General features: G+C 40.2%; 1 pseudogene; it reads right to left on the bottom strand.

Moving 5' to 3' along the window:
* Positions 1-8628: 8628 nt before the first annotated feature.
* On the bottom strand, positions 8629-12942 carry LOC138146094 (RNA-binding protein 14 pseudogene; annotated as a pseudogene).
* Positions 12943-15574: the final 2632 nt, after the last annotated feature.

The raw sequence follows: 15574 nt of genomic DNA on the forward strand, positions 1-15574 counted from the left end.
TGTTGCCAGTGGGGCCCTCAATATAGCTGCTATGCCTCCCCCCCAAAATGTTTCTAGCTGTTCCAACTTTTACTCCAATAAATTTTATGTGTCCACTCCTTAGAAACTTCTTTGAAAGTGATAGCTTTGACTTCCCTAGCAAGGGGAGAGGGAGTGGAGCCTACTCCCTTATCCCAGTTCTAGAAAACCCCAATCAAATCTTAGAAAATGTTCCAATTTGCCTAAATGCCAAATAGTAAAATGAATTCTGACTTTTCTTTAGCATCAAATTAGGAGTGGGACTTTTCAAAAATGACCAGAATGCATTCAGTTGCCTTTTAGTTGCATTCTGTTACACAAAACTTTCCCTTTTAGGTGAGGCAGGAAATAGTTAAATGTTAGTCTACCTGCCTCTTTGTTCTGAGGGAGAAGATTCCCTCCCTTTCTTATTGCCTTCTCCTCACTCCACTTGGCCAGAGTGGAATGAAGAGGAGAAGATTTTCAAACTTTTAAAGATCTTCAAACTTCTGTTCACAAACAAGACAATATTTTGCTCTCTTTCTCTCCCTCTCCAGCTTGCATTCAGCAGCAGGGGAAAGGGGGAGGAGGGAAAGAGATACAGCATTTCAAAGCAATGTCCTGCAGTTGCAGTTTAAAGCTTAGAAATGTCAGATTACTCACACACACTCATTCACAGAGAGAGAGAGAGAGAGAGAGAGAGAGAGAGAGAGAGAGAGAGAGAAGCTGACAGGAAGGTTCAAAAGCTCACAGAGGATTTCTGGAACCCTTGGCACAAAGCACATTTTCTTGGCTCTCAGATAGATGCCAATTGGGGCCAGGTAAGATTGCTTTGAGATAGCGTAGGCACAGACCCCCAAGTGTAGGGGGAAGCTGGACCATCCTTTCTACTTGAGGTCTTGAAGACCGAGTGTTTTTCAGTTGTACAAAAGATATCCTAGGGGTGAGTCTCAGGTTATGGAGGGAGACTGACCCATCCTTTCCTGGCCCCCAAGCCAAAGTCACTTGTAGTCATCTGTTTTTCTGTGACATCTCATGTGAAAAGCCTTGCCTAAAAAAATTTATGTGTATATTTTTTTAGATGCAGAGGCACTTGTCCCTAGACAGGGCGTCCCCCATCCATGTGGGATGTGTCCCAGGTCTATTGAAAAATAGACCAGATTCCGGTCCCAGACCGGAATCATCCAATCAAGCCTTTCCTAGGTGCTTGAAGGACCTGATGTACAGGACCAACACGTGAGGGAGGAGGTAAGGGAGCTTACCAGAACTCCAAGAAAGCTTGAGACCACAGACTCTCCTGGCTGGCTCACCAAAATGATGAGGGATGGAATCCCAATAGGTTCAGCAGGAATTCTGATCTTATCTAAGACTAGAAAACCTGCAAGAGCATCTGGAAAGAATTCAAGGTCTCAGGCTTTAATTGGAGTGAGAGTTGTAGAAGTTTATTCAAAATGAAGTTACAACTGCACAGACTGGTTTTACAAGTTGGTTTCACAAACTGACCTAGACCCCACGTACCCCATCAGTCAGAAGTAAAACAGATTCTTGAGAAGGTACAGAATTTAAGAAGATAGAAGGATGAACAGAAAAAAATAGGAAGGTGGAAAATAATAATCACAACTGTGAATATGAATTGAATGAACTCACTCATAAAATGGAGCAGATAGAAGAATGGATCTGTAACTAGAATTCAACAATATCTTGTTTACAAAAAACACACTTGAAATAGAAAAACATACACACATACACACACACTTAAAACAAAGGGCATAATGAATTCTTCTTCAGCTGAAGGAAAAAAAGGCAGGGGTAGCAAACACAATGTCAGACAAAGCAAGAACAAATAGACATCTAGTTAAAAGAGATAAACAGGGAAGCTACATTTTGTTAAATGGTACCATAGGCATCGAAACATCATCGAAAAGTTTTACAACAAGGTTCTCTGATAAAGGCCTCCTTTCTATAAGTATGTAGGGAATTGAGAAAAACATAAAAAATAAAGGCAATTCCCCAACAGGGCCACAGGATATGAACAGGCAGTTTTCAGAAGAGGTCAAAGCTACCTATATTCATTTAAAAAATACTACTAAGTGACTATTAATTGAAGAAATGCAAATTAAAACCATTCTTTTTTTTTCTCATTTATTAAAGCTTTATTAAAAAGTTAATAACTAAACAAGCAATAGAGAGCATCATACAAGATAATAGACAATTTTGATTCTATAAACTTAAGGTTTGTGCATAAATAAGTCTAATGTAGTAAAAATTAGAAGGTAAAGAGATAATGTTAAAATCTTTGTGACAAGTTTCTCTGATAAAAATCTCATATCCAAGATATATATATGGAATTGATTCAAGTTTATTAAACTAAGATCCATTGCCAAAAATATAGATTGGTCAAAGGATTAAGAGCAGGAAAGTTACAAGGGAAGAAATCTAAGCTGTCTGCAGCAATATGAAAACCACAACAAATATTGAAGAAAAATGAGAAATGTAAATTAAAGCAATCTTGATGTTCCACCTTATCTCCAGACTGGTAGAGATGAGCAAAGATGACAAGTGATGGAAGGGCTTTGTGAAAACTGGCACATTAATGCATTGCTGATAGAGTTGCTAATTGGTCCAAATATTCTAAAAAACAATTTACAACTATGCCCCCAAAGTTACTAAATTTCATACCCTTTGACTCCTATATACCACTACTATTGTGTATATATATCCCCCAAATAAATCAGAAAAGAGTTAAAGGACTTCCATGTACAAACATGTAAGAAAACTCTTTTAGTAGTAACAAAAGATTAGAAACCAAGGGGAAGAATTCTATGAAGAATGGCTAACCAAATCACACTATGTGAATGAAACAGAAAATTATTGTTATAAGAAATTTTGAAAAGGACAGTTTTAGAAAAACCGGGAAGAGCTTTATGAACTGATGCAAAGTAGGTAGAATAATAAAATTTACACAACATTATGTAGAAAAAACAGTTTTTCAATGCTTGTAATGTAATACCAAGCAAAGGCAACTTCCCAGGTTCAAAATACCAGCATAGGTGCTCTCTATTTTATTCAGTGACAAACCAAGAACAGAGAAGATCAAAACATGACATCATTCAAAATACAGCATTTACTAAGTGTGATTAAATAATCTCCAAGTACTACCCCACCCCAGGACCTTCCAATCATTCAATCAATTACAAAGTCCCTGTTCTAAATACTACTCCACCCCTAGGCTATACCTTAATTAAGTCCACCACAAAACCCCTCTTCTCAAATGGAGATTAGTTTCCAAACATAGGTAAAGTACCTTCATTTGTCAATCACAGAGCACAATAAGGTCAAAAGTTCCCCACCCCCAGGATCACAATTGAATCTACCCCAGAGTTACATCAAGTTTAAACACAGCACTTAATACCCAAATGGAGGTCTTTTCTTCATCTTGACACGAGGCAAGTTCTCAGCAATCTTAGTTCCTGGGGAGACAAGGCTTAGCAAGGCCATAAGATACATTGCCAGTCCCTTCATGAATTTATCCTCTGTCTGTAGAACAGTCCTAGAACCCCTGAACACATTAGCAAAGCCCTCTCCCAGGATTTCTGTAAACATACAACAAGAAAATCCTTCTTCAGGGCTTCTGAACCAACAGAAAGGCTCCCAGACCCCTGCAACAACAGCACTGTCCTTCACCAGTGGAGCAAAGCCCTCTCCCAGGATTTCTGTAAACATACAACAAGAAAATCCTTCTTCAGGGCTTCTGAGCCAACAGAAAGGCTCCCAGACCCCTGCAACAACAGCACTGTCCTTCACCAGTGGACAGTATTCACTCTGTCTGCAGGACAGTCTCCAGACCCCTGCAACAACAGTACTGTCCCTCACCAGTGGACAGTATTCACTCTCTGTCTGCAGGACAGTCTCAGGGCTTCTTAGCGAACAGCCAGGTTCCAGGACTTCTTCAACAAAAGGACTGTCTTTCACCAGTGGACAAATCTGGCAAAATAACATCAAAACAGACAGACAAAGTACCAGCAAAACAGCCATGTCTCCTCAGTCCTTGGCAGCTCAGGGGGCAGGTCTCAAAAGTCCAGGGCAATTCAAAGCAGCCACCAGCAATTCTCTTAGCCTCTCTCTCTCCACGAGGTGCTGCTTCCAAAAAAGGTCTTCCGCCTCTCTCTAGTGTCTCTCCAAATCTACATCACCAGCTCCTCCCAGTTCAGGACTTTCTTTTCACATCAACAAGCCCATCCCACAGGTGGGATTAACAAACTCTGGGTTTTAACACAATCAATTTGAAAACCAAGCCAATACAGGGGGAATCTTTAAATGCCATTACTATCACAATGCTTTAAAATTTTGATTAATTTTGATGACAAACTACTAAACCACAACATTGAAGATGAAACACACTACTCACTTCTTACCAGAATAGTAAGGGATTTAAAATGCAGAGAAATAAATTGTGCATTATGTACAAGGTGAAAAAATATTTTGCTGGAATATATATATATATATATATGTATATATATAAATATATTATATAAAAATATATATATATATATATATATATTTGTGATGAGGTAGGGATTTTTTTTGGTTCAATGGTGGAAATAGGATAAATTAAAAATAAATGTAAAAAATTAAAAACATATTTAAAGAAGCATTTTAGGATTATGTTAAGGTTGAAAATATGGTTGCAATCTCAACCCTAAGAATAGAATAACTGAAAATAAATTGAGTCATAAAGCTATGTTTTTCAAACAATGGTTCCCATATCTTCTCTTAGAAATGAGCTCTGCAATATGTAACTATGCCCAAAGAGCAATCATACTGTGTATACCCTTTAATCAAACAATACCACATCTAGGTCTATATGCCAAAGATATTTTTAAAAAGGGGAACAAAAATATTTATAGCAGATTTTTTTTGCAGTGGCAAAGAATTGAAAATTAAGGAGATGTCCATCAATTGGGATATGGCTGAACAAGTTGCAGTATATGCTTGTGATAGAATATTATTGTACTATAAAAATGATGAGAAATTAGGAGAGTAAGGAATGGTTTATATATTAGGTCTATGGAGAAGAAAAGAATTTATCAACAAACAAGAGACAGAGAATATTATAAAACACAAAATAAATAATTTTGAATACATTAAATTAAAAAAGGTTTTGCACAGACCAAACCAGTGCAACCAAAATTAGAAGGAAAGCAGAAATCTAGGAAACAATTTTTACAGCCAATGTTTCTGGTAAATAATTCATTTCTCAAATACATAGAGAACTGAGTCAAATTTATGAGATACAAGTCATTCCCCAGTTGATAAATGATCTAACAAAATATGACAATTTTGAGATAAAGAAATTAAATCCATCTATAATCTTATGAAAAAATGCTCTAAATCATTATTAATTAGAGAACTGCAAATTATAACTCCAAGGTACCATTTTACACCTATCAGACTGGTTAATATGAGAGAAAAGAAAAATGACAAATGTTGGAGAAAATTGGTACACTAATGCATTGTTGGTGGAGTTGTGAACTGATCTAACCATTCTAAAGAGCCATTTAGAACTTTGCCCAAAGGGCTATAAAACTGCATATCTTTTGGTCCAACAATACCACTACTTGGTCTGTATACAAAAGAGATTATAAAAAAGAGAAAAGGACCCATGTGTACAAAAATATTTATGGCAGTTCTTTTTGTGGTGGCAAAGAATTGGAATTTGAGGGGATTTCCATCTATTGAGGAATGAATGAACAAGTTGTGGTATATGAATATTATGGAATACTATTGTTCTATAAGGGATGAAGAACAGGTGCATTTCAGAAAAACCTGGAAATAACTTACATGAACTGATGTGGAGTTAAGTGAGCAGAACCAGGAGAACATTGTAGACATTAACAATAGCATTATGAGATGATCAACTATGATAGACTTAGCTATTCTCAGCAACACAATGATTCAAGGCAATATGCATGATAAAAAATGCTATCTACATTTAGAGAAAGAACTATGGATTATGGATGCCAATCAAAGCATTCCCTTTTCACCTTTTTTTGTTTTGTTTTCATGGCTTTTCCCTTTTGTTCATTTCTTCTTTCACAATATGATTAATGTGGAAATATGCTTAACATTATTACACAGTATAAACTATTTCAAATTGCTTGCTATCTTGAGTAGGGGGGAGGGAAGGAAGAGAGAGAGAAATCTGGAATTCAAAATCTTATAAAAGTAGAATATTGAAAAATAGCTTTGCATGTAACGGGAAAAATAAAATACTATTAAATAAGGAAAAAAGAAGTGATTTCAGAAAAAAAAGCATAATATTTTCACTTTATTTTTTCTTTTTGTCTGTTACTTCTTTTACAACATGACAATTATGGAAATAAGTTTTATGTGATTACACTTATATAACTTGTATCAAAGTGCTTTCCATCTTAGGGAAGGGGAAGGTGAGGAAAGGAAGGAGAAAATTTGGAACTCAAATATAAAAACATGAATATTAAAATTTGTCTTTACATGTAATTAAAAATAAAATACTAATAAAATAAAATAAACAATATTTAAAAAAAGGAAGTGTGGTCTGGAACAATTTTGTTAAACAATTTCAGTATTACAGAGTATCAGTCTAGTTAAAGCCATAGTCCTCTCTGAATGGGGCTCACCTTAATATGGAAGAAAGTCTCTTCAACTAAATAGGCTTGTGGAAGCTTCTTCTGGTTCTTGGCATAATGTTAGGAGAGGGAAGGGTAATGGGGATGGTCACTATAATGTGGGGTTCATTCTAGGCTCTAGAGCAATAGGGAGTCTTGACGACAAGATTTTCCAGCTTTTTCAACTTTAGTGCAAGGGCCATCATTGTTATATAGTCTGCTCCTGTAGTATCTTCTCTCAGGAGGGGAGGATCCGGGCCTGAAGGGAAGACAAGATGATATGTGTGGCCATGAGAATACAGTTAATATCAATTCTGTATCAGAACAGCTTTGCCAGCTTCTTCCAACTACTACTACTACTAGCTCTGTATCCCAAAGAAATAAAAAAGGAAAAAGACTTATCTGTACAAAAATATTTATAGAAATTCTTTTTGTGTTGGCAAAGAATTGGAAATTGAGAGAGTGGGGAATCAACTGGGGAATGGTTGAACAAGTTGTGGCATATAACTGTGATAATGACAACGTTATGGGAAATGATGAAGGGTGTAATTTAAGAAAAACAAAAACAAAAGCATGGCAAGACCAATGTCAAAAAAATGCAAAGTGAAGTGAAAAGAACTGGGAGATCCTTGTGCACAGTAATAGCTATGCAATGATAATCAACTGTGAAAGACTTGGTTACTCTGATCAATTCAATGATCCAAGACAATTTCAAAGGACTCAGGTTGAAAAAATGCTATTCACATCCAAAGAGAGAGAATTGATGAACTCTGAGTGCAAATTGAAGTATAATTTTCTAGCTTCATTTTTTGTTGTTGTTGCCTTTTTGCAGTGTAGCTGCTATGGTAATGTGTTTGATAAATTTATTTTTTAAAAACATTTATCTTTAAAAAAATTATGGCTAAGATCAAATTTTCAGCACATGTCACCTTGGGATACATACTGAGTTCCTTAATCTTTTGAATACAATATTTATCTTGTGGTTTCTATAGGCACAAAAGAGTACTGGGTCATTTTAATTTCTTTTGATTTGAAAGTTATTGTTCTGCTCATTTGCAAAATTTGTTGTTAAATTGAACCATAATGTATATTGAAGTTTTTATTGGAGGACTTTTATCCCCTAGAGATGAACTATGGATTCTTTCAATTGGCACATTTCTGTCTTCAAAGTTCTCACTGCTTTTGTTACCGTACTTTTATTGTATTGTTCAGGTTTTTTGAGTTGTCATGTTCTTCTGAGAACTTTATAATCCTCAAACTGTTTCTGTGCATTGTTTTCTAGAATATTATATTTTGCTTTTATACAGATCATGTTTTCTTTTAACAGTATTTCTTTTTCCTTCTCTTCTTCTAGATTGTCCTTTATTTAGATGTATTTTCACTGTCAATAAGTGCTCTCTTTTCTTTCTTTGGTAAAGTTTGCCACCATTGATTTGAGTTTTTCTGTTCTACTAATTACATCTTCTTTGCAGGCTACAAATTTTCCTTCACAATTCTTATTTCTTTTTTAAAGCATTCAGAAAGATCCTGCAGTGGTTCCATGCTTTCTTGTTGTCCTCTGATTCAGATTTATGTTCCCTTATCTTTTAGTATTTATTCATATCTGTCTGGGTTCATTTAACTTATCTAGAAGTCATATTCCTTCTCTTATTAATATCCTTTCCCTGTAGATTACCTGTTTGTGCTCAAGGTCTTTTATTGAATCTCTTTTTCTCTTCTCAAATCTTTGGTAATTGCAGTATTTTCCCTTATATTCCCCCATTGCTCATTTTCTGATTTCTCCTTTGATGGTAATTATTCCAGGGGCTGGACCTGAAAGTTCTCAGTCTCTTCTCAAACTAGGCAATTCATATTTTATTCACTTAAGTCCATGCTCAAAGTACCCTCTAGGATGACAGAACTGGTCTCAGCTAGATGCCAGTATCATTTCTCTGAGAATTATTGGAGAACCAAGCATGTGTACACATGCCCTGCCCCAGTCCCCTTTGTTCTTTTTTTTTTTCCAAACTGCAAATTGCCCCAAGTTTTATTCACAATCCATACAAAAGGGGCAAGAAAAAAATGAGGTTTCTAACACCCTCTATTTGGGGAAGATGGGGAACAAGGGGCTAGGGGTGCTGCTCAACATCAGCTCTGCTCGCAGTCACTGGGAACCCTGCGGGCAGGGATGGGGTCAAGGGAGCACAGGGGACGAAGGGGCTGACCTGGCCCCAGCCTTCCTCATCTCTCAAAAGAAAAAGACGTCGCTGACCACAGCCAGAGGCTGCTTCCTTGTCCAGACGACCTCAAACACCGCGCACAAAAATCCAAGGGAGTTCAGGAAAAAGATAAAAACAAAGAGAAATGCCTGCTCTGTGAAGGTGGGAGGGTCGGGGGGCAGGGGACAGGAATTGGAAGGGGGAACCGACCGTCTGGAGCCAAAGTCAAGACTTACTGCTGAGGCAGAGGAACAAAAGAAAAGGTTACTGCCGCAACACTACAAAGATTGGCTGCCTGGGGCAGAACCACACTGGATAAAGGGGCCTCGAACTCACTCTTGCCGAACGGGCCCCCATTCTACGCCCACCTCCTCCTTGCTCTGTTCCCACCCACCCGCAGGACAGCCCTACAGGCGGCGCTGGTAGCAGGAGTGCATCTGCGCTGGCCGCAGGTACTCGCTATAGGAGCCCGAATAGCGAGCATAATCGGAATGAGCATCGGGCAGCTGACGGTAACCCAGCGAGGACTTTGTCGGCGAGCGGCGGAACGAAAGCTGCGAGTCTGATAAACGGCGGTAATCAGAGAGCTCGGCTAAGCGCCGGTTGGAACCATACCTTTTTGACATGATGGAGGCGGCCTTTTTGTAGGGATCGTCGTAGCTGTCTCGGGGTGGGGAGAGGCGGGTACGCTCATAGGGCGGCGGGGTGCTGGTAGCGGCATTGGCAACAGCCCCCTGGGACAGGGACAAGTAGGCTGCGGATGGCTGGCCCGCCCCCTCATAGGTGGCACCTGGCTGACCCCGGTAGGAAGCAGCAGCAGGCTGAGGAGGCTGCTGTTGGGCAACATAGGAAGAACCCAATGGGGCCGACGACTGAGTGCGGTAAGGAGCAGCCAGGGCTGCTGCGGTGGGCTGGGCGCCATAAGCAGCTGCTGCCCCATAAGAGCCGGTGGCTGCAGCCGACTGAGCCCAGTAGGAGCCAGAGAGGCCCATGGTGGCCTGAGCACCATAGGCATTCAGCTGCGCTGTGACGACTGGCTGGGCGCCTTAGGAGCCTGCGAGAGGGCCTGCTGCCTGTGCTGCTTAGGCAGCAGGCTGGGCCACATAGGAAGCAGCTGGCTGGGCTGCATATGGGCCAGACTGGGCGTTGTAAGAGGCTGCTGTGGGCTGAGCATTATAGGAAGCTGCAGTAGGCTGGGTGTTATAAGAGGCTGCCTGGGCCCCATAGGCAAGTGAGGATGCTGCAGGCTGGGCCCCATAGGAAGCTGCCTGAGCCCCATAGGAGGTCAGGGAAGAAGCTGCTGACTGGGCATTATAAGAGGAGGCAGCAGCCCGCACACCATAGGAAGCTGGCTGATTACCATATGAGGCCAGTAAGAGAAGAGGCTGCAGCTGACTGGGCCCCATAGGAGGTAAGGGCCGAGGCTGAGGGCTGGGCACCTCCGTAGGGGCCAAGTGAGGAAGCTCCCCCAGGCTGAGAGCCAGGGCTGGCCAGTTGGGCCCAGTATGGGGCTCCCAGGGACACTGAAGGCTGTGCCCGGTAGGAGGCTGCTGGGCTGTCATGGGTTGGGTCCGATAAGCGACACCCAAGGAAGTGGAGGGTTGGGCTCTGTAGGCCGCCCCCAGGGAAACTGAAGGCTGGGCTCTGTAAGTGGCTGGCTGGGCAGTCAGTGGGGTCACATAGGAAGCTCGGGGAGGCGAGCGGCACAGGGGACTGCGGTCATGGCCATAGAAAGGAGGGGAGGGCTGCCGGGGTCGCCCATCGAAGCCGGTGGTGCTGTTGCTGAAGGCCTGCTGATAATCAAAGGTGGCAGAGAAGCCCCAGTCCCAGGGAATGCAGTGTCGCCAGCCTCTGGCTTCTTGGCCTTTTCCCCAGGGGCCGCCAGGCCCGCTGGCCCCTTCTTCTGACCTTTGATGGAAAGCTCTTGCCCTTCACCTCCTTGCGGTTGAGCTGCTCGATGGCAGCTTTGGCGTCCGCTTCCTTTTCCATGTGAACAAACGCATAGTCTTTGACCACGTCACACTCGATGACGGGCCAGTGGCGCTCGAATAGGCTGCGCAGCTCCTGGCTCGTGCACGCAGCAGACACGTTCCCCACGAAAATTTTCCAAGTGTTGAGAGGCCGCGGACGCGACATCTCCACCACGAGGGCGCGCCCCGGCCGGAGTTCGTGGCCATGCAGGGCCTCGATGGCGCGCAGCGCACCCGCGGCCTCGCGCACGTGCACGAAAGGGAACTGCTTCATGACGGCGCAGCTCATGACGGTGCCGAAGCACGAGAACAGGGCCGCGAGCTCCTCCGGAGTCGTGTCCGCCCCATCTACGTTCCCCACAAAGATCTTCATGGCGCCGCCGCCCGGGCCAAGAGCTCGGACCCCTGCCTTTCCCTGAGCGACGAGCAAGACGTCCGCCCTGACGGCCGTCCTCCCCTGGAATCAGTCCCCTTTGTTCTTCAGCTCTCTAGCTAAGCTTTGTTGCAGCACAAAAACATTGCCATAATGTTTGCCTAATTATAGCAAGTTTCTGCCTTGCCTGACTTGTGTAGCCCTACCAGAGAATAGTAGCAGTTGGGAGAAGAGGTGTTAAGTAATGCTTTTAGGAGTTAGGATTTAGATTTCTCTGCTATTATTTATTGGTTTGTTAACTTGTTAGAGTTGTGTTTTATACAGGTTTGAGAAGTTGTTAATTTTGGAGGATGTGTCTATTCCTCCATATTGTTGATCACATGACACCAGACATGGGTTAACTTATGTTTTCTGACTTCAGGACTAGTGATCTTTTCACTGTACCATGAGTCAATTCAAGCCACAGACTGAAAAAAAAAAAATTTCAATTTTGAGTCAGAGGACATGTGCTCAAATTTTAACTCTACTAATGTGACATTTTTCAAGTCATATTGACTTGTACTTCTCTCAATCTCAGTCTCATTGTATGTATGGCAGGAAGTAGGATGGATGTGCCGCAGACTCGAGTTGTAAGGTTCCTTCTGGTGTTAAATCCTAGGATACAGAGTTTGTACTAAATAAACCATGTATCTTTTTATATGTGGATCAACTAAGGCTCACAGAAAAGCAGTGTCACACTCAATGTCACATAGTAGTTAGGCGACTTTGTCTTAATAGTCCTGATAGCATTAGCATGGTCTTATTCACATAGTAAGTGCTGACATATTTGTTGAATTAATGAAAACGTGAATCCTTTGATAGTTGTGGGAAAGGAACAAAGCAGTTTCCTAATGTACATGTTTGTCTGATAAATAAACTAAATGTGTGTTAAAGTTCTAGTTGATTTTTTTTCTCTGTCCACAAATTATTACATATTTACTCATGTATTTAAATGCTATATCTTCAGGGGGAAACCAAGTTTCTTGTGTTTGTCTCTATACTGAGCCCCTCCCCAAATCTCACCTAAGTGCCTTGAATGAATGATATCTAAATGGATGAATTTATGACTAATGCTTAAACTAATTTTCTCTTATTACCCCTTATACATTATTTGTTCCTTTCCTGGCTTTCTCATCTTCTCATTTCTAAAAATGAGACCATATGCTCATAGAAAAGATCAAAAACCTCTTATCCCTTAGTCTTTAGACAGTAATACTGGGATTTAGTGACTTGATGCTGAATGTGTTCAGATTTCTCTCAACATCCACAACATTTTCAAGGTGAACTCTCACTGGATGAGAACAAAGCATGCATTTCTACATTGATGGAACCTTTTCCTCCAGAGTAGGGATTGCCTTCCTCCCAAACCTGGGTTCATTCTTTTCTTTTTCCTAAGAGATACTCTTCAATACCAGCCATAATTAAGTGAAAAAATTGATTTAGAAACCTAAATAAACCAAACAACGAATAAACTTGTGAAAAGCTGAATAAGGAAGGGCAATAGCTAATGGCCATTCACAGTCTGAAAATTAGAAGCTTATAAAAATCTGCATACTATCCTGATGTGTTGTTTACTTAATCAATTGTGTATCTGCTTGGCTTTTTGAGAGAGATAGCCATTTTTACCTCTCCTAATCTTCCCCTAGCTTGGACCAGGCACAGAAGAAGACATTTTGTCTTAAAGCCTTTTCGCTGTGTTGTCTGTCTGTGGTCATTTACTTCAACCCAAAAGAAATCACCTGCTCTTTTTCTCTCCTCCCAGGAACCTGGGCATTGGCCAGGGCAACCTTAATAAGAAAGGCACAGAGGCAGAAGTCATTATCACCGGTATGTGCCTGTCTCATCTCTGGATTATAACCTGACTTCCACATTTGATTCCTGAATTCTGCCTCAGAAATCCAATACAGCAATGGGGAAGGAGTCCAGAGACCCTGCTCCCTGTCTTTCCTTCAGCTCTTGACCTTTGAAAAGTAACTCCTGCTTTCTGGCCCTTACCTGCAAAATAAAGAATTTGGTCTAGATCAAAAGTTGTCAAACATGGTATTCTTTTTTTAATTGTTTATTTTTAGTTTTCAACATTCATTTCCATAAGTTTTAAATTTTCTCCCTGTCCCTCCCCCTCCCTTCCTCTTCCCTCCCCAAGACTGCTTGCAACGTGACATGATACATATATATTCTTATTAAACACATTTTCACATTACTCATCAAACATGGTATTCTAAGGCAATTATAGCTGCAACCCTCTCAAGTCTGGCCCAAATCAGATTAAAATGTAATTGGTACATATTTGACAAAATAAATTTAAAAATTAACAAAAGTGATATAGTAATATAGCATAAAGTAATATGCAGTTTTTTCAGTATTCCTGTGGGATCATTATTTATGTTTTAGTCCCTCCTCCCCCAATTCAAATTTGACACCACTGGTCCAGATGATTTATAAGACTTCTTCCAGCTCTAAAAAGAATAATATATGATTCCATAAGACTTAATTGCTTTTGAAGTTAGAGATAAGGACTGAATCTATGATTTCATAGCTAGAGGAAAATCCTAGATAAGAAAAGCCCCTCCACCATTGAAAGTTAGTACCTTCTTTGCATAGTTTTAGAAAGTTGCTTAGGGCATTGAAAGATTAAGTGACTTTTCCAGAGTCAGAGTCAGTATCTTCAAAGATGAAACTTGCTCCATGACTACTACCAAACATCCTGTCCTTTGAACTTTAAGATTTTCAATTATACCACCCTTTCTGAATCCTTATTACTGATATCTACCTTAGTTCAGAGTATACCACCAGTATTAAAGGTTTCCTCTCTCCTCTCTTCTATTTTCCTTGAAAACATTAGAAGACATCACATTGATGTTGTCTAAGTTCCTGACCTTTCAATTCCTTCATCTCATCAATTCCTATCACCTTCATCTTGACTTTGCATCTGCCATTCACACTGATATAGTTACACATTAGAACTCAACATCACTCAAAACTGATCAGCTACTAAGATACTGAACTTTAAACTTCCCATTTCTTTTTTCTTAACACAGTATCTTTTTCTTTCTCTTCTTCCACCTCTTCATTTCTCTTTTTTAGCTGTTTTTGATCATCATTGTAATCTCTGGTCCTTCCATTTGTCACTACTTTTGCACAGTGATCCTGGTTACATTTGAATCAAATAGTTCAAGAATATTCCACCTCTGTAACCCTTTGTTTTTTACTTTGTAATTCCAAATCCCCCCAAACCTTAATCATTTGCTTTTGCTAATACTCCCACAACACTATTAAAGGAATTCACAAAGCCACACTGACAGGATTTATGACAAATGTATATGTATATATATATAGTTTTCCTGGACCCCTAGTGCTGTTTAATAATCCTTATTCACCTTTAATGCTTCCCAATAACATTCCTAATAATATTTTTAAACATCCTCATCTCTCCTTAATCCCCCACTACTAGCTCTTCCTATTTTCTCTCAGCAGATGACCTTACTTCCTATTTTCCTGAGAAGATTGGAGCTATCTATCATGAACTCTGACAACTCCACTCCTCTGCAATTCAAAACTTGTTGCTTCCATCCATTTCTGTCCTTTCCAATCCTGTCCTCCTTCCCTCTAGATTCAAGGATAAGATGGTTCTTTTCCTTTCCAAAGCTATGCCATCAAATACTTAATTCCATCCTCTCATACCTTGTCTACTTCCATTGTTATCTCCCATCTTTCACTTTCAAATTCTCCCTCTCTCCTGATTCTGTCTCCTCTGCCCTATGAACTTCTACATTTAGAAAATGCTTTTCTTTGATTCGATTATTTCCCAGGCTATTGCTTCAAATCTCTTTCCTTCACTGTTAAAATTTTAGGAAAATTAAATTACACTTGCTCCCTCTATTTCCTTATTACCTGCTCAGTTCTTTGTGGTCAGCTTTCCTTCATCTATATTATATTGCAACTGTTTTTTTTCAAGGTCACCACTGGTCTTCCAAATTGAAAGTTTAGTGACCTCCTCTTAGTCCTAAACTTCCTTAATCTTCTAATAGAATCTGACATTGATAATTACTGTCTTGGATTTTTTTTTCATTGATGTTGCCATTCCCTGACTCTCAACTTAACCTCTCTGACTGATACTTCTTACAGTTCTTTACTGCTTATGAAGAAAACAACTGTTTTTCTCAATCTGACAGCTTGGAAAGGCAAAGCCAGAAATGTCTTTGAAAAAGAATGTTTACTCAAATTTCACTCAGATGGATATATTTATGGTCAAGACAGATTATGAAGGATAAGCCAAAAAGCTGCTGGAATTGATGATTATTCTTTCCCTTAACTGGAATGATTTTTCCTCCTTCTGGTTCCTAATTGTGG

The sequence above is a fragment of the Petaurus breviceps genome, unplaced genomic scaffold (genome assembly GCF_028583685.1).
Source record: "Petaurus breviceps papuanus isolate PSGF00001 unplaced genomic scaffold, PetGlider_PUasm1.0 90752, whole genome shotgun sequence".
Classification (NCBI taxonomy): domain Eukaryota; kingdom Metazoa; phylum Chordata; class Mammalia; order Diprotodontia; family Petauridae; genus Petaurus; species Petaurus breviceps.